Source organism: Xenopus laevis, chromosome 8S (assembly GCF_017654675.1).
Source record: "Xenopus laevis strain J_2021 chromosome 8S, Xenopus_laevis_v10.1, whole genome shotgun sequence".
Classification (NCBI taxonomy): Eukaryota; Metazoa; Chordata; class Amphibia; order Anura; family Pipidae; genus Xenopus; species Xenopus laevis.
The window spans coordinates 1,604,715-1,625,689 of NC_054386.1; the positions used below are offsets into that span (position 1 = coordinate 1,604,715).

The 20,975-nt window shown below is 41.2% G+C and overlaps 1 pseudogene; it reads right to left on the reverse strand.

Annotated features, from left to right (window-relative positions):
• Nucleotides 1-301: 301 nt before the first annotated feature.
• LOC108700458 lies at nucleotides 302-15,686 on the reverse strand (annotated as a pseudogene).
• Between the last annotated feature and the right edge of the window lie 5,289 nt (nucleotides 15,687-20,975).

Genomic DNA, 20,975 nt, shown 5'->3' on the forward strand with positions numbered 1-20,975 from the left:
CTTCGATTGTTCGATCGTACTATCTGCGCTAAATCCTTCGACTTCGATATTCGAAGTCGAAGGATTTCAATTCCCAGTCGAATATCGAGGGTTAATTAACCCTCGATATGCGACCCTTAGTGAATCAGCCCCTAATAGTGTGGTCACTACTGAAAACATTATTCAAACACATGGTTCTCCTTAACACCTTAATGTTTAGGCGGCATTTTCACTGTAATGTCTTCAATGTCCCTTGGACGAGATTTTCTAAAATATCTTTACATTTATGGAAACCAATGACAAGTAAACAACGGTACATTAGTGCTTTATAAACAGACTTTTGCATTTATTGTTGGAACACATCTGAGCCCTTTAAATCTCTCTCCCTCCCCTTGCAGAGAATTAGAAGTACAGGTGGAACAAGAGAAAAGGTGCAGAATCTTTGAACCATAGGAAACATATGACAGTGATCAGCTCGATCCACCGCATTCCTCTGTAGCAGGGAGGGGAAGCCATTTATTTTGGGTTCAGCAAGGGTTTAGCGGCTTTCAGGATTATTTATTTACTTTCTTTTTATGCATCTTGTCTTGCTGTTTCCTTATTGACTGCCATTAATCATGAAGCCACCTGGGATAAAAAGCCATTTGAAATTATCTTGCAAAAAATCAGCTTTACTTGGACTTTTGCTCATTCAAAAAATGCCTAATCAATGTTGATGATCTACTTACGCAAGATTGCCTGAAAATTGGGGTGTAATAGTGCAGAAACACTCCTCTAAACCTGTTTATAGCACAGAGGTGCCTAATTGCTTCATTTCAGCCCCTAAAGAAATTGCCAGGGAACAAGGAGAACCACCCAGGATGATAAAGAAAAGAGGTCTCCTACTGCAAAATGTGCTCCAATCATAAATGCTCTTCAGTGGCTGGAGGAACCAGTGGGTTGATCTGTGCAGCCAATGAGCCCCAATTGAACTCCATGGATCACAGTGGGTTCATTCCCACAGCCATGACTGTGCCTTTGCATGCTTCTGTGTATTTTGGGTAATAGATACAGGCCAAGAGTGACCAGCAGCAACTTCTGGCATTGCTTTGGCAATTGTTCCATAACAACTATTTGCCTGTGCCAAGGAACTAAGGGAACATGAGTACAAACGGTAAAAATAAGGGCACTGGGCGTATTTTTATGAAATATAAACAGGGGAGCTCATAGGAGAAAGCATTGGTCTATATTTGCATACAGTATTTTCCGTATATACAGTATGATAGGAGCCCTATACAGGCAGTTTATAACATCATTTATGTGCCATATAAAAAGAGTCTGCCATAGACAGAGTCTCGAATACAGGGCGTTAAGTTTAGTGAGTCATATGTATAAAGGAGGAAGCAGCCACTAACTGTCAGTTTAGCATTTACATGTGATTTCTCAGAGGGAAGTGTGACATTTAGTAACCACATAGTAATGAGGTGAGCGCGAAGGAACAGAGAGACGAATATCAGGTGAGAGCAAAGAGAGATTAGAGGAAAAACAAATAATGTCGACCTACTTAGGACTGATACTGTTGTTATTTTTGCATGACAAAAGGAACCTGCTTATAATGGGGGAAAGGGTGTCAAGGAGTGAGAGCTGATGTGGGCGCAGCAGAGAATCAATAGAAAAGGGTGAGGTTAGGAAATTCTAGGCAAGGGTTAAATGGTAATCTGTTTATATTTTACTCCAAGACATAAAATAAAATGACTTAGTTTAAGTCGCGGACACATCGGGATTCAGGTTGGCTAGCACATATCCTTATGTATGTAGTAAAATATGCCAAAATATTCGCTCGCTCCTGCGCCCATTTTTGTGTTAGAATTGGGGAGAATGTGTTGATGACCTGTTTTCCCCCATATCCTAATTTATCTTGTATCTGACTGACCTTGCTGTAAAGTCTTGTGAGGGTCCATTTTTTGAAACCCTTTACCCGACCCATATCCACAACCCGCACTTTGACCCGCATGTTCCCGCTACTCTAACCTATCTGCAATAGGCCGACTAAGCTTCCGACCCGGGGGGACACGCGAAACCGGAAATTACATCGCCTTTCACCAGAAGTCACTTTAGCGCCAAATCTTCGCAAAAAAAAAACTGGAAGAACCACAAGGGAAGGTGGGAGGGATAAAGCCCAGACCTTTGTTGGGTACCCAGCCAGGTTACCCGTAGACTGTCCGCACAGCCAAGGAATCGGGAGCTTTTTTCCCAAAACCCAAATACTGAATAACCTCACTAATTGAACTCCACACTGCTATTATTTGGAACAAACCTCAATTATCCCTTTAAGTGCAACAGATCTTAGGATCCGCGATCTGTGGATAAAACAAATCGGGATCCACAGGTTGCTTTTTTGTCATGACCCTATATGAAATCAAGTGGACACAGCTTAAAGGGCACAAAAGACTTCAGATGTCAGAAATGCCATTATTAGTGGTGATCTGGATTATACTTTTCATAGTTTCCACATTGGGGGTATGAGGGATTAAATATCTTAACTCAAAATAACCCAGACCTGGCAGGGACATACCGTAAGCTTCTTATCTAAGAGTTTTTGCATCTTTCTCTGCCCCATCCTCAACATTCACAATAAAAGCAATTTGTATAAAATAAACTTTACTGCAAAGTTTACAAAAGATAACGTGATCTTCCTGCTTCCTGGGTGCACCCCTGTGGGATTAAAAGAAAAGAAATTCATTGTGAATCAAATGCTTCCCCACCGTGTTTGCAGAGAACACATCCAGTATTCAGTCTATGGCACCGCTAGGAGAGGCCAGAAACCAGATTATGGCTCTGTGTTCCTTTGAGATGAACATGGTAAGGATAGCCAGCCATCTGGCAGCAATATATACTGTATATATATATATATAATTATAGATAATGCACCCAGAGGACTGTTGCAGAGTTGAATTAGTGATTTGCATGGCACCCGAGAGCTTCCTTCCGTACACAGGTTGGGGATGAGCCAGCTGCTGGGAGGAGATGTGAACACAATCCAGTTCTAACACAAAGCAACACACTATGCAGCAAAGCCCAGCTGTTCCAAGACAAGTCTGTATTGTTTCTACTTTTGGATGAAAAATACATTTACAAAAAAATCATCCCAGTTTGCATGACTATAAAAGGGAAGGCAGCACTGTGTATAGCACATTCTCTTCTGTACAAGGCCTAGAAAGTGACCTCCTCATATAATGATGAAAATGATGGTATGGTAATACAAGGACATGGCAATACAAGGACATGGTAATACAAGGACATGGTAATACAAGACAATACAGCCTAATGTATCAGGTCTGCTATGCCATTCTATCATAATGAATCCCTTGCCTGTTCATCCTCACTGTATTCACTGTCCCTTCCAGGATGCTCCGGCATCTTATGATGTTCTGTGGCCTCTTCTTCTTGCGGATTGATCTCATGAGCGTCCCCTCTTTCTTCTTCTATATCCATTTCACATAATGCCTCCTGCTGCACCACTTATGGGTTCCCAAATGCCCCCTCAGAGGGTTTGTTTTGTGTCTGCTTCTCTGAATGGGAGTGTTCCGTCTTTGGTTCAGTCTCCTGCACCACAACCTTTCCTGGATCAGAAGTGTTCATTACAGTGGGTTCATATTCTGACTTCTGGGCCACGCAAGGTTCATTTGTCATCTCTCATGGTGCTTGCTCAAAATTCCCAATAGCGCCCTTTACATAGGTTTCTGTGTTTCCCCAATATCTTTGGAATCAGCCCTTGTCTCTTTGGTGCCATCTTCTGTTCTTGAGTTCTCCTGAGCATTTTGTCCTGATGCTTCATTCCCATCATGAAAAGTCTCTGCATCTACTTCCGTAGCCTCATCCTGAGTGGACATATCTCTTTGTTGTGTTTGAGCAGGAGGAGGGAGAAGATGTGGAAGAGATGAACAGTCAGTTTAAAATGACAGCCAATGAAAAGGTGAATATTACATTACCAGCCTCCTAGAGAGCTAATGAGTAGTGATGGGCGAATTTGGGGCGTTTCGCTGAAAAATTCATAAATTTCCTGCGAAATTCGTGAAATGGCAAAAAATTCACAAAACGGCACTGGTGTCTCGTTTTTGATGCTGGCGTCTGTTTTTTTTTTACGCCAGCGTCCAAAAAAACAGGGCCGGCGGCATTTATATTTTTTGACGCTGGTGAATTTTCACAGGCGAATTTTCGAAGCGGTTTCACGTATTGAGTTCGCCGCAAATTGGCGCTTGCCGATTAAATTCACCCATCAGTACTAATTAGGGATGCACCGAATCCACTATTTTGGATTCGGCCGAACCCCCGATTCCTTCACGAAAGATTTGGCCAAATACCGAACCGAATCCTAATTTGCATATGCAAATTAGGGGTATGAAGGGGAAAACATTTTTTATTTCCTTGTTTTGTGACAAAAAGTCCCCCGATTTCCCTCCCCACCCCTAATTTGCATGTGTAAATTAGGATTCGGTTCGGCCAGGCAGAAGAATTCGGCCGAATCCGAATCCTGCTCAAAAAGGCCGAATCCCGAACTGAATGCTGGATTCGGTGCATCCCTACTACTAATGAGTGCCAAGAACATAAACAAAGACAGGGGCGTAACTATAGAGGAAGCAGACCCTGCGGCTGCAGGGGGGCCCAGGAGGTATAGGGGCCCCATGAGGCCCTAATTCATATACAATTTCAATAAATATTGGAGAAACAAGTCAACCTCTAAACATTTTGGGGGCCTGAAAAATAATTTGCTGTGGGGCCCAGTAATATCTAGTTACGCCACTGAACAAAGAAGTTGATGTAAGAACATGTAACCCTTTCAGAAAAGGTTCATATTTCAATTCATTTCATATAGCGGTAGTGCAGCAAATGTTTTAGGAAAGGAGTCATTAAGAGGTTACTAGACTGCTGCTAAAAGAACTCCGCACTGAACGAGTAATTTGGATTTCCCTGGGAATAGTCAAACATTTCCATTCTGTGCTGAACGCAGTCATTAGGATTAGTGCTCCCGCAGCACATTCACTTTGCTGTGTAAAGGCTTCCAGGGCTCTGCGGAAAGATCTATTGCCCAACTACTGGGATAGTGCCAAGAACAGGAGGGGAACTCCCGCTACCGTCTATCTGTCCTCGTCCAACACATAAATAACATCACTACTGTGCCGAGCAGCAGACTGGTGCAGTCACATTCATCTGATCAACAGAGTTTATGAAGCATGTAGATTGCTAGCCTTAAAGTGCATAAGGAAGGCCGGTTCTGCGATTATAAATAATATCAGTTACATGGAATGGGATACCAGCTGCAAACTGAAACAAATATAAATATACAATGTAGGGATAATGTGTGTGTTTAACCTTAGCCTGGGGTATAATACTTTCCTTACCTGGGGGTGATGGTTGTTGTGACTCTGATGCATCATTTGCAAATACAAATTTACACAATCGTTGCCATTTCTGCCATATTCTTAGTGACTTGGGTTGAATAGGGAGGCATCTCATCATTCTGGTAGAAAAACATGGTTAACAAAATTGGCCACGGAATACGGTTTCCTAGGGTGCGGAGAGATTTAGATGCTGCTCACCCTCCTTTGGGTTGGAAAAGATTCTCCAGGCAGTATGTGTAGTCTGAGTGGCTTGGCTGAAAACCCGTGTCAGCTCAAAGCAGTTTTGGAACAGTGAAACTCTGGTGAAGATTTACAGGCCAACAGTTTTCTGACATCCCTGTAAGGAGAAACCATGAAAAGTTGTGGCATGCCATAGGAAAATAGTATGAAAATACTCGGAGAAGTTTAGCTAATGAATTTGGTTATCTTTCAGTGCTAATTAGCATTATCACTTTGACAACAAGTACAGCAGTGGTTTCTGGAAGTAGCTGTAGGCTTTTTAAACTGTGCAGAGTTCTACCCGCAGGTCTACTGAGCGGATACGGATATATTGAAGTACAGTAGCAGGGAGCCGACAGCTAATATACAACAGAGACCATCTATACAGTGCAGCTTGTAGGCTCCATAGTATGGCTGGCACATAGTGTAGGGACTGAGCCTCAAACACAACAAGTCCTCGTGCTAGCCATCACATCTAGTCACATAAGCTGTGAGCAAGGAATACCATGACTAAAGCTGGCCATAGACGCAATGATCCGATCATACGAATCGTGGATTCGTACGATTTTCTGACCGTGTGTGGAGAGTCCCAACATTTTTCGTCTGGTGGAGATCGGTCGTTTGGTCGATGGGACAGGTTAGAAAATTTCTGTCGGCTGCTGATAATATCTCTGTGTGTATTGGGGATCGTACGATTTTCAGTGGGAGACTGTCACCAGCTTTGGTTGGACATAGATATCGTACGATTGCTGTCAGGGGCAGAACATTGCTGATCTGATCTTTTACTACTTTATTTGATCTGAATGGTAAGACTTTGATCCGAATGGTTAGTGGAGGGTCGGGAGATGGGAAAGTCCGACCGTACGTTGATTCGTACGATCGGATCTTTGCTTCTATGGCCAGCTTAAAGCCATATCTTTAACAAGTAATTCTGTGCCCATTGCTTCCAGATTTATTAAAGGCAAACATTAGCTAAATGGGTCCCTGGAGCTAAATGGGTAAAGAATAGTTTGCAGTTATAGTAAAGCACAGAGCAAATATTGACTTGGTTATTGTTACTACAGTGGCTCCAATACTGTTTTGTAAGTAAATAACCTTAGCAGTGAATTGCTATTGGCAGCTCCCTGTTTATTTGCAGGAGTTTCAATTGTAACTACAAGGGAATGTTTATACATCCACAGCAATCCCAATAATCCAAACGCACGCTGGATAAAGCAAAGGAACCCTTAACTACACTGCCTCGTCAATGAATGCTAATTTCCACCCTACTTCTGCTACAGAGCTGCCTATAAAGCCTACTGAGAAACTTGGCCTAACCTTGTAGAGAAGCACAAACATTTGCAAAAAATGGGTAAAAAGAGACAAGACACGCTCCCCTTGGAATTGCTATATCATCATGCAATGAAACAAGGAGACATAAAACTGCACATTGTTGCACTTCAGGGCTTTTATTGTGTCATGCTACAAGCACATTGACTAACAGTATAATATGGATTCCTTGTTAGTGCACACGGCCATCACATACAAACATACCGGATACCCCAGGATAATAAACATCCCTGAGTGTGGCCAAGAATTCCTGGTAAGGACGGATTGCTTGGAACAAATCCCCAGGGATGTCTCAGGCTGTGGATATTTTGCTATAAGCAAGTAAACAACTGGCTTCTTCTCCACAACAGTCTCTTGAAGTATCCCACCGGCTGGGCTCATGGATGCCAAAGGAAAATATATTGCAAACAAAATAGTGTTGACTATAATCTACCCGCCAGGGGCCAACAACGGCAATTGCTGCTATTTAGAAAAAATGGGGGGATCTCTAGCATGTATCAATGAGCCAGTGGAATAGAATATACCAGCTCAAATTGGTTTTAGGCTAATTTCAGAAAATGTCCCCATTGGCATCCAACTGTTATTGTGCATTTGTGACAAATTTCTACTATAAAACAATTGATGTTGAAGGGGCAACAAGCCCCCTTAGTTCAACCTGCCTGCAATAAGTAGGGCTTGTGCTGAACATATTTTTTTGCCTGTTGTTTTAAGCATGAAATAAAAACATTGGGGTACATTTATCAAAGAGTGAAGTTCGAGATCACCACAGTCCTCTATAGTGAAATTCCGCCACTCTCCATTCATTTCTATGGGATTTTTAAAAGAGTATTTATCAATGGGTGAAAATGAAAGGTCATCATTCGATAAATACGCCTTTCAAAATCCCATAGAAATGAATGGAGAGTGGCGGAATTTCACTCTAGAGGACTGTGGTGATCTCGAACTTCACTCTTTGATAAATATACCCCAATGTTTTTTTTTATTTCTTGAGCTAAACAGAGAAACTGAAGCTGCTCCAGAGATTTCCAGTACACATCCTTCACCCTTCATTGTGACTGTTTTGCTAGCAGGAGTCCTTTATGTAAGGGACATATGCATATATATGAGAGAGAGAGTTGTGTTGGCTGTAGAAATCATTTAGGATGTTCATATAATGAACTTATTCTGTAGAAGTGTCGTAGTTATGGGGCTTGACAAAATGTGAAACATCTAAGAGGAACACAAGGGTCTCAAAAGTCTCAGTACTCTTTCATGATGTCCCTTTGTATGTGATAAAGATAATTCCACAGCAGTGCTGCCCAGTTATAATTGTTTAATATGCTAAGAGGCCCATTGTAATAAACTATTCCTCATCCAAATAGGTAAATGGAGGTTTTGCATTCAAAAAAATAAAAGTCACATCAAGCAGTTGGACCTCTTACTTTACAGCCTTGTTATTCAGGGATGGAACGTCTCAGCGGCTACAAACTGCTGTTGTCGCTAGCAGTATTATATATTGTTTGCTGTATTGATGTATATTATTTGATGTCACTTGTAATAAACGTTTTCGTGCGTCAAAGACAAGAATTATCACCCACTTTAAAATATGAGGCTATAAGTCACCTTGGAGTTTACCGACCTCTAGAAATTCACTTGACCACAAACTATACATTTCTGTAATCACAGGACTCCATGACTCCAACTACATCTCTATTTGAGACCAATAGTACTTTATTCCCTATATTAAAGGGCATGTAAATGCAAAATTAAAATCCCATTTTTACTTTCTTTAATGAAAAAGAAACCTATCTCCAATATACTTTAATTAAAAAATGTGTACTGTTTTTAAAAAAAACCTGACTGTATGCAGTGAAATTCTCCATTCATTTACTGCTGTGGATAGGAATTGTCAGACGGTCTGCAGGGAAACAATCATACTTATGTACAGCAGGGGGAGCCCCCGCCTTACTTCCCAGCCCTGCAGAACTCAAGCAGCTTTGTTTGTTTCCCTGTAGAGCAGTCGGTGACTGTGTAGAGATTTGTATTGGATTTTATTGTTGCCTTTACATCCCCTTTACTGTTTCCAACTCCAGCTGCAGGGACAAAGATCATGGAGCCAGATTTAAACAGATAAACTGGGATTCTATTTGGAGGATTATTTTGCTGCAGCCACTGGTTCTGCAGAGTTGGAGAAAGTTTGTATTAAACAATACAAAAACTATAAAATCCACATTAGATTACATGACAACACAGGACCAAGCGCAGTCTGTATATTCTTATTATTAATCAGTCTTGTTGTATTGCCTTCTGGCAGATATTATTTGACTTGTGCTGTTTTGATCATTTATGACGATCCCTAAGCAGCCCAGATCACACTGAGCATGTGCACAGTCTTGGTCTTGCAAAGATGTATAACAAAGTTACAAGATGGTGACCCCCTGTGGCCAATTTTGAAAGCATAAATCATTTGTTTGATTAGGCTTGTGGTGCAGTAAGTTCATGTTTATGTTTAGTATACAAAATACAGCATTTCTAGCCTTATTCTATTTTAGACTTTACTTCCCCTTTAACACCATGTAGATCTCTCAGAGCATGGGTTACAAAGCCTTTGTTCTATTATACATGAGGCAGAGGTGGTGTTAGATATGTCAAATTTTAACTCACCCCTCATATTTCACAGTAGCTTAGGGTACTTACAGATGAGTGATGAAAAGTGAGAGATTTAGCTCTATCTATATGTATATAGCTGACTTACCTTATACATGGGGTTACAGGGATTCATGATTTTTATAATGTAGTTTTTATTTCTAAATGACACAGTTTACATTGCAAATAATTCACTGTACAATATAAAATGTCATTCCTGAAGCAGCAAGTGTATCTAGTTGTAATATTGGTGTGTAGGTGCATCTCAGCTCATTTTGCCTGGTCATGTGATTTCAGAAAGAGCCAGCACTTTAGGATGGAACTGCTTTCTGGCAGCCTGTTGTTTCTCCTACTCAATGTAACTGAATGTGTCTCAGTGGGACCTGGATTTTACTATTGAGTGCTGTTCTTAGATCTTAGATCTACCAGGCAGCTGTTATCTTGTGTTAGGGAGCTGCTATCTGGTTACCTTCCCATTGTTCTGTTGTTAGGCTGCTGGGGGGAAAAGGAGGGAGTGATATCAGTCCAACGTGCAGTACAGCAGTAAAGAGTGACTGAAGTTTATCAGAGCAAAAGTCACATGACTGGAGGCAGCTGGGAAACTGACAATATGTCTAGCCCCATGTCAGATTTCAAAATTAAATATAAAAAAATCTGTTTGAGAAGAGAAGATGCCTGTGAGCTCGTTAGCGCTCACTCTAATAATGGCCAGTAATCCTACAGGGGACACAATTCTGGGGTAACACTTAGCAGGAGGGAGGCAGGGAGGGGGGCCATCGGAGGGGGGGCAGTGGGGACTTATCACTGTGGGCAGTTTAGTTCTCCTTTAAGCAGGGTGGCTGCCACCATATCCCTGTACAAAATGGAGGTGTGGAAGCACTCTAAAGGCTAAGTAATAGTATATTTACAGTAAGTATAATGGAAGTGCTAGTTTTAATGCACATTCCCTAGTCCCCTGTCTCAAAAGTAAGTTTACAAAACAGGGGTTTTTAGTTACAAAGTTATGATCATAAAGTTGAAAAGCCACCCTATCACGTCAACGTAAACCCCATATGGCGGTCCCTAACTTGTTTACCTTTCGGCCATAATATAAAAAGTCTTACTTCTCTGCATAGTAGCATTATTCGAGAATCAGTGTATGTTGAACCTTCAGTGTGAAGGATTTATCCTCTGCCACCATATCCCCACTGTGAAGTCAGACTTGGTACATGCCCCCTACAAAACACTGTACTCTACGGGTGATGTGTCAGAAATGGTGAAATGGCTGCCTGGATAGGGACGTGAAGATGGCGGTGGCCTGCACTGCTGAAAACGACCCTGGGTCGATACATTTTCACAAAAGAGGAGCAGCAGCCTGAGGTAAGAGAGAGCAATTTGAGTCACTTGGTGGGTGTGCGTAACAACTGGCACCCCCAGTGACCCTTCCTTTCCCTCTCCTTTAAGTGTTCATTATATACTGTACATTTTTACGTGTTGACAATTCTTGAGATTTCTGCCCCTTAATGGTCTATGCTTATTACAAATCACATTATATGGAAGTAGAACAGAAGCCTTAGAACAGAATTGGTTGACGTGCTAAACAATAATGATGCATCACTTGCACTGGCTGTAACCTTGTCATAACGTTTCTACAAAATGAACGAAACCTTTCAAAGAGGCAGTAGCTCTTCAGACGAGAGCAGTTTAGTCAGTGGCCGGACATCAGCAGAATGGTGTAGTAATAAGAGTCCTATTTCTGTAGTAATAAGAGTCCTATTTCTGTCAGTTCCGAGATGCGCTACTGGATTCTCTTACCTCAGGTGACCCACTGCCTCGGTCCTGACTAAAGAAAGGATGATGTAGTCGTTTTGCTGTCCTTGGAATCTATTCACTGTAGTAACCTGCAAGCAAACAGTAAGGGTGTATGACATCTACACGTGCATATTTATTATAATACAAACATCAGTTTAAAGCAGGGTAGCGGGGGTCCCCAACTTTTTTTTTTTTTTACCCATGAGCCACATTCAAATGCAAAAAGAGTTGGGGAGCAACACAAGCATGAAAAAGTTCCTGTAGATAACAAAAAGGGCTGTAATGGCCTATTTTGTAGCCCATATGGCAGCCTACAAGAGGTCCTGTTTGGCAGTACATCTGGTTTTTATACAACCAAAACTTGCCTAAAAACCAGGAATTCAAAAACAAGCACCTGCTTTGGGACCATGGACAGCAACATCCAAGGGGTTGATGAGCAACATGTTGCTTGTGAGTTACTGGTTGGGAATCACTGGTTTAAGGTACATTTGTAATAGAACAAATGGCAACCAATATGAAAGACTTACCTTACTGGGTTGCCCAATCACAGGGTTTTTTACCACATCGCTGATTGTTGATGTCACGGATCAGATGCTTCTGTCCATTGTAGGTGGTTAAGATACTGATGAGATTGGCTGGATATCCCAGTAGACGCATAGACATAAACAGTGTTCAGCTTCAGCCACATTCTGCGGGATGATAAAGCTCAGCAGTAAAGAAGCTGTTCTACAAATACTCACATTGTCTGCTACAGTCAGCGACTCATTAGGCCTGTCGTGGGATAACTCAGAGTTATGGCAGTATTTAATCAGGTGTCGTCATTAAACTAAGTTCTCTCTTGAGATCACTTTTCTACAGTAGATTAGTGATCAGCGTCACAGACACAGTTAATGGAACTTCATAAAGCAATAAAATGTACTGAACCAAAAAAACAAACAGTTTTTCCCTGACGAAAATGAACAACAGTTTTGTACACTATTAGTGGGTTTACACTTAAAGCAAATCCTTCTGATTTTAAATGCCTGAAATAATAATACCTGGTAAATGTATGGGTTGGGTTCCGACTCTCTGACGCCATTGAAATCTTCCACATTTATAAGCTGGAAATCATATAAAGGCCAACATTGGCTGTTTGGAATTCAAGAAGGAGCTGGACATGAGGAAGGTTCCCCAGGCTCTTATAATGCCAGTTGTACAGATTGCACAAGCAAACCAAATCATTAGTGATGGGCGAATTTATTCGGCAGACGGAAATTTGAGGCGAATTCGCACAATTCGCTGCCGGCGACTAAATTCGTGAAACCACCACGGAAATTCGCCAGAGAAAATTTGCCGTTTCACAAATTTTTCACTGTTTTTTCGGCAAAGCGAAACACACCAAATTCGTCCATCACTACAAATCAGATTTATGAAAGATATAGAAGGGAGGGAAAAAAAACAAAGCAATGCCTGTATAGTAGCTGGGAGGCTAGAGTAGAGAATATTGTGAACAGGCAATACATTTAGGGTTCATAATCAATTATACTTTGCTCTTGCTCTTCCCTGGGCATCAAGGTCAATGGTTGGCACACCCAGATGAACAAATCTGGTAAAGAGTGACTGCTCCATAATGGGATACTTCTAGAAAGCCATGTTCTTAACAACAGGGGGCAGCTGACGGTGGTCCCCAATCATGACCATCCTTAGTATTCTTTAAAGAAAAAAATAATTGTATAAAAGTGTTTTGTTTTTTTTACAGGACTGTGTGTCTACATTTATAAAGGCTCACAATATATACATGTTCTAAAGCAGCACATTGGTATTACTACATTGGTAATACTACTAGAAACTGTAAATTTTACAATCTGTAGTAGGTCTGGTTCTGGGAGTAGAAGGGTGGATATTACTCTAAGGGCAGAGACAGACGAGAAGATTCGGGTAGATTCAGTCACCCAAATCGTCTCTACTTCCATCGACTAATCTCCCCGAACTGCCTCCCCGCCAGCAAGAATCTAAATCGTGGCTGGTGGCACTCAGAGCACTTTTTTTTCCGAAGTCGTCTGAAGTTGCCTCATGAGGAAACTTTGGGCGACTTCAGAAAACGAACACCCCAAGTGCCATACCGCCGGAGATTTACATTCTAGCCGGTGGAAAGGCAGTTCATGGAGATTAGTTGCTCGAAGACAGTATCGGACTGGGATGAGAGGGGCCCACCAGAAAACCTTAGACCGTGGGCTCACCAGAAAACTTTAGATTGTGGGACCACTTTCCAAACTATTATTCCTCCTCTACTTACTCAACTTCTTTATTCTCCTGCTCTTTTATATCTACTTACTATATTCTTCCATTTTTGTCCCATACTGTACAGGTGCATCCTAAAAACTGAAATAAAAGTTAAGTCAATGATAGGGCGTAATGGAATCAAGATTGCATTCAGTCTTCATGCACCACTGGTTTCTTTGTAATTTGTTTTTTTTAATGGATAAAAGATTTAACCCCTAGGTGAGCAGGAAGAATAAGCAGATCTTTCATGGCAGCAAAGGGGGGTTACTGGCAAGATTCGAGAAGCAGAGGGATGTTACTGTGCGTTACACTGAGCTGATGGTCTCCTGTGTTTTCACCCCGTGTAACCTTTGTGCAAGAAAGTCAAGGGTTAAAGATCAAACCTGGAGGAGGGGGAGGAATGTCTCAATTTCAAGAATCTGAGCAGTTTCTTCCATCAGGATGTTATCGTACTGCAGAGAAAGGAACCAAGAGTCAGCAAGAAGGGAATGGAAGCCTCAAGGTGACTGTCTGCAGATAACAGAATACTCTACAGCTGCAGAAAATCTGGGCCAACAACTAAAGAAAGGAACATTTCTCAACACTCACTGCAAGGCAGAAAAAGAACGAGCTTATGACAGACAAACAAATAACAATGTAACTGAATAAGAAAGGATTGGGATGTTTTCTAGCTGCCAGATTTGCCTATTCATTCCACCATTGATGCATTTAAAGGATATCAAGTAATCGCTGAAGTCAATATGACAAAGTATAATGCTATTATTATACAGTGAGCATTTCTTACCTTGAATCCCAGCTCTACAAGGTCATGGTATTTAAGTGCAGCATGTGTGCAGGTCATGGCAATGAGCTTGGCTTCCTTGACCAGCCGGTATTTAGAGTGATCTAATCTGCTACGCAGCAACTCGAAGGCTCGAAACTCTTGGAGAATGCAAAGCGGGAAAGTGACAGTCATAGTAGTTACTGGTTGTGTCTGGCAGTGACTGTGGCTAAATGAAAATAGATGTGTTCCTATTGACATATGTTAATAAAGACGAAAACGTTTCATACAATGTTTTATGTAAGTTAAAAACAGAACTTTTAAATTATATTTAATTGATAGGAACACAATTCGATCTGTGCACATATGGACCTGGGTGAAGATTAGAAGTCAGCACTCACCCGTAGGATGTATTAGATGAGGGTGCAAGTCTTTGGTGGCCACTTCCACCTGTTCTGTAGACAAAATCGATGAGTAGACAGCACCTACTCATCTACTCATCAATTTTGTCCACATATGGACCTGGTACAAATAGAATTGGCCAGCAGTCTCACAGGTATAGGACACATCTCCTGCCACCCCAAACTCTCTTGGAATCTTCTCCTTAAGTAACTCCAATCTTCTGGCTAGTACATAATTCCATGCTTGGGTTGTGAACAACATCCTCATAAGTCATTCAGAAACACACACCTTTCCCTGGAGATGTATTTACTCACACTGACTCACACAGGGGAATTCATTCAATAACACAGGTACAAAAATGCAGCAGTGCAGATACTAACACGAACCAATCAGATATCGGCTTTCAGTGTTTCAAGTGCACTGGATTGATGAAAGTTTATTGCGGGAATAATGTCAATGGGCTACTGCAATGATGCAGTTTTGTGCCAGAGTAAGTAAATGATTGATCCTGAAAAGTGTTGTGTGTATGTGTGAAGAAGTGCAAAGAGAGAAATAAATTTGGGTGTGGGGGGGGGTGAAGAGGAGACACCAACGAGTTACCATGCCTGCCCCAATTTGGTTCTACCCGACCACAAAGAAAAAACTGTCAGACAACAAAACAGAAAAGAGGGTGTAGGGTAGAACTATTTGGGTTCATACCAGGTTCTCCTAAGCCTAGGGCAGGGCTGTCTAAATGGAGGCCAGTGGGCCGGATGTAGCTCTCCAAAGGATCTTTATGGCCCCTAATCTGCTCGAGGGCTACATGAACTTGTTTATATGACATCATTTTAATATAATCTTGCCCTTGAATATGCTGTATGATAGAGTCCTGCGCTGGTCCATTTTTTGGGACCCGACCCGTACCCGCAACCTGCAATCCGCAACCTGCACCCGCAACCCGCATTCTTACCCGCTTGGACCCGCAAGTACCTTCTCTGCAACCCGGACCCGTGACCCGCTGACCATCAAGAATCAGGAAGTCATTATAAACCAGAAGTGACGTCATCGGAAGTGGATATGATCAGAAAAAAAGGGAGTAAAACCGGAAGTGCTGTCATTGTGTACCGGAAATGACATCATCGGAAGTGGACGTGACCAGAAAAAAGGAGCAAATATTGATATTAAGAAGACCCGCAGCCCGACCCGCAACCTGCAAACCCGCAGAACCGCCGACCCGCGGGTATACCTGCACCTTGAACTTCAATGAAAAACCCGCATGGTACTGCAGGTTTTTGCGGGTAACCCGCTAACCGACCCGCTGCAGGACTCTACTGTATGAGACATAAGCAATCCAAGATATGTAATACGTTGGACGGCACTGATCAAGGGCATACGAAAAAGATAAATATATATAATTGAAAAAAACAAAGGAGCAAATGTACTCGGGCAATATCATACACTCTGGTGCAATATATGGAGTCCACATGAGGAAATGTTACTTGAGAAATCATGATTTGCAAAGAATGGCACAGGCAAGGCAAATCATAAAAAGCATATTTACACTCTGTATTTTAGTAAAATCAAAACTGAAAAAAGAAACACATCATGTATAATACAGCATTGAAAGCCTTAAGTATCATATTGACTCCAGGCCTCAAGCCCAGAAACATCAGTTATTAGAGGAAACGTATGTTGTTTCTCGCAGAGAAGGTGTTAATTGACTTTCCTCACCTGCTCAAATCCTTCTCTGTCTCCAGCTCCTCCTCTCAGTCCCCCAGACGCAGGAGATGCCTCTCGTCCATCTCCAAAGCCATAATCTTCTCAAACAGCTGGTTCAGAGCCTACGGATTGATAAGAACAGCAGAAGAGGAGGGTTCAGAAACTTGCAGTACAAGTTCTAGGAAGAAGGGGGTTGGTAGGCAGGAGGGGTGACAAAAAGGCAGAGACTGCAAAATATCTCACCACAAATTACTCAACCAAAGCCACTAACACATTGGAGCTTCACTTCCAAGACAAATACCTTATTTCTAAGAACTATTTAGCTATTAGTTGTATTTGTGCCTTAAATAGTTGTGGGTTTGAGCCACCCACCCCCAAGTTGAGTGATACATACAAACCATATTAATTGTCATCCTGTTGTAGTTTCCATGTTATATAGGATGGTAAATAAGGACTCAACCAAACGTGACCTCACTTTACATAAGGCAGGGGCCCCAGCATATGCGATTATTTTTAGACTGCCATAGAGGGTCCCCAACACAATCTGGAAACTATGCCTTAAAATGAGCTTGCTAAGTGAACAGATCTTTCCCCTGATATGCCCACCAGTGAGTGATATTGGGATTATTCTGCCCAATTTACATCTGCCTTATTTTTGGCCAGATATCAGTCAGGTGGGCCCGTCGGAGGGTTCCATACATGGCAGATAAGATGCTGAATTGGCCTAAAGGGCCTAAATTGTCAGATTAAATCAGCATGTGTATGGCTATGTTTACATTGTGAATATTAATTGGTGTTACCGTGAGTTCCTCAGTAGAGGCAACTTCTATGGACATCAGTAAAACAGCACCATCTAGTGGTTAGAAGCAGGTACTCTACTATTAATGGAAAAAACATCCATTTGGGCAGAGACACTAGTGAAGATATTTCGGGGAGATTTAGACGCCCAGTGACAAATCGCTTCTTTTTCGGGCGACTAATCTCCCTTCCCACCGGCTAGAATATAAATCGCCAGCGGAATGGCACTTGGAGTGCGTCATTTTCCGAAATTGTCCGAAGTTTCCTCGTGTGGAAACTCGGGGAGATTAGTCGCCCAAAGAAGAGGCGATTTGTCGCTGGGCGACTAATATCCCCGTATCTTCACGTTTGTCTCTGCCCTTAGAAGCAAAATTTTTTACATTTTTTGAAAATTAATTTTGTTTTGGGCAATGAAAGTTTCTTCTAGTGACTTGTTAAGTCCGTATGCACACATTATTAGTGATTAGTCAGCAACTAGAATGAGAAGGTCGTGTATCAGGAATGCAAAAGCCTTACTGCACAAAACCACAATATAAACCATAAAGCATTTTAAAATGGTTTATTTTACCAAAAGAAACAAAAACTATCTTTACTATCAACTTTTAAAATGCATAGGGTGTGCTCCTAAGAATAGGCAACTTCTATGATCATCAGTAAAGCAACACCATCTAGTCTTTAGAATCAGGTACTCTTCTATTAATGGAAAAAACATCCATTAGAGGCAAAACTTAATTTTGTTTTGGGCAATTAAAGTTTCTTCTTGAGACTTGTTAAGTCTGTAACACATTAGGGGGGTTATTTATCAAGGTCCGTATTTATCTCAATATCGGCTGCTACAAACTCCGATCTAGCCAGCTCGGGTTTTCACGCTTATTTATTATTACATTTTCCCGAAAACTACCTTTGCGGGAAAAGCTCAGAATTTCAAAAAATTTTCGTGAATTTTCAAAGTTTTCCTCCGAAAGCTCCGAAAACATAGTGAAATTGCCCAAAATCCCCGACACAACCAAAAATCAATGGGACTGTTCCCATTGATTTTTATGCAACCTCAACAGGTTTGAGATGCCGTGTTTTTATATTCATGCTTTTTAGCCCTTGGGGTTTAATAAATTCCGAAAAATTCGTGATTTTTATAAATAAAAATCACAAATTTTTCAGATTTCGGGGAATTTCGGGTATTCGGAGCTTAGTAAATAACCCCCTATGAGTGATTAGTTGGCAACCAGAATGAGCAGGTCGTGTATCAGGAATCCTTACTGCACAAAACCACAATATATACCATAAAGCATTTTAAAAAGGTTTATTTTACCAAAAGAAACAAAAACTTTTAAAATGCATAGGGGATGCCTCATCCAATCAATATGGCACCCTTTCATCATGGGTAAAATTATATATGAAGTAAAATACTATAAGGGATACGATCATGTATTGGGGCATTGTGATTAGTATTAGTGACATAAAAGTTGGACATGTAATGCACCAGAGGAATACAAATATTAATTACTGGCCCTGAGTTGGCCCCACATTTACTAGTGGCTAAAGCCTTTGAGTTATATAGTACTGTCCATTATGAATGCATTCCCAGCTTATACCATGCAAGGTTTATGCCCAGGCTACAGACTTGGGTCGATATGAAGCCAGCTCAGTGTGGATAGACTACGTTTTTTGGCACTCTAAGACCAGCTTTACCCATTAAATACACATAAGTCAAACACCTTAAGCCAACATGCGACTGGTGAACCCAAAAAGGCAGATCACGATCAACCGGCAGATGTTCAGGTAATGCCCAGTAGTCGACCACTCAACCAGACCATTGCTCAAAACCAGATTAATTAGATTACACTCCCGATGGCTCTTCATTACTGTGATTAATTAGAAAAAAAAAGGAAAGGATGTACAGCACATATTTATAAGCAACGTGTAATAACTTACAGTAATTCATATACTTCACAGCGAACAATATCCCCCTCTTCTTTGCAGTATTGTCCCCTTACATTCTAATTCACCATTAATGGATTACCAGTTACACTTTAGTTACACTTCATCTGACTGTGGTTTTTCCTCTTAAAGCGACAATGGTATCACTTAATTCTGAGCTGGAGCCTTTAAATGTATTTGAATGTATTAGAACTCACTCAAATAACTGATTCCAGTACAAACAAAAACTAACAAAAATAACAGACTTTGGCACAAATCCTGCATGTAGAGAGACGTGATGTCTGGTGAGTTTAATAGAGTGACCTCTAATACATCTTCTAGGCAAAAGGAGCCTCCCTATAAGATATATTGGATCTAACTGTCTATGAATATCTGACACCCAACTGCTGCATGAAGAGAGAATGAAGAGAAACAGATGCTGAGAGAGGAATAGTGAACATAAACTTGATTATTTCGGTTCAGAATTTTTAATTGATTATATTTAGAGAATTTTATTATTTCAGTATGATGAAGCTTATATTACATTTTCATTTTCACAATAGTTCCCCTTTAAGAAGTCATTGTAACACTGGTAGGGGTGCCACTTGCTCCATATTAACATGGGCAGGTCTCCTATTGTGTCCCTATACTCCTACAGGCCTAACACAAAAGAAATCATATGGGAAGTGGTCTGTCATACGACTTTAGAAGGGGACATGGCCTGGTGGGCAAGTGGACATGGGATACTGCTGATAAGAAGTGTTGCCCCCTAAATGGCATTCTCCATAGAAAGATCACCGCCCTGCATTTTCATCATTATTTTAATGTGAGCTGGTCAAATATTTTGGAAACTGGTGCATTCCATAAAAGAAGTTTTGTAAAATACAGTTGACGTGATATCACATGCCTGATTCATTACAAACTGATATCATCTGTTAAATAAAGTGCAAATAGATAACTGACACATTAGGAGAACTTGCATTACTGGTCTCTCAGAATAAAGCAGTATAGAAGATGTTCCAGCATCTAATCACTAGCTACTAAATGACAAAGCTAAACTAACCCATTCAGAAATACTCATCATCCACTTGGTGAACATAAACCACTGGAGAAGCAGAGATATGGATCTCACACATATACAGTACCCGTGCCTGTGTTTATAGATCAAGAGTGAAGAGAAGCAGAGGCAAAAACTAGAGTTTTAAGCAGAACAACTGCAAGTGATATAAAGCAGATGCACGGACAACACTGAAATACAGACTTTCTCCTAGTTCTCCAGTGAAGACTGCCCTGGTACATATTTTACAATTGCCACCTACATATTATCATCATTTATTTATATAGCGCTGTCAAGATACTAGGTTTAAGTCTCCAGTTATTTGGCAGGGCTATTAATTAATCTTGACTCAGTGTTAGGGGGCAACAAAACTTTATATGGAAAGTCTGGGCAGATCTGATTCTGAGTTAATGGTGATGGTATGCCAAACGGCATCAGATATTCGCAGGTAGGAATAATTCTTGATTTTTTAAATGCTCTACTGAACTACGGGAAAAATAAAACACAAATTAAGTGGTAAGCGAGCAGCAGCTCAATCACTAAACGGATGTCCTTTATTTTTAGCTTCTCGCTTTATAACGGCCATTTCAGCAAATGCACTTCTGGCAGGAGATGTCTATAGCTGTGTAGGTACCATTTTGGTTGGATGTCTATGGCTGTGGAGGTTCATTTTGGTTGGATGTCTATGGCTGTGTAGGTACCATTTTGGTTGGATGTCTATGGCTGTGTAGGTTCATTTTGGTTGGATGTCTATGGC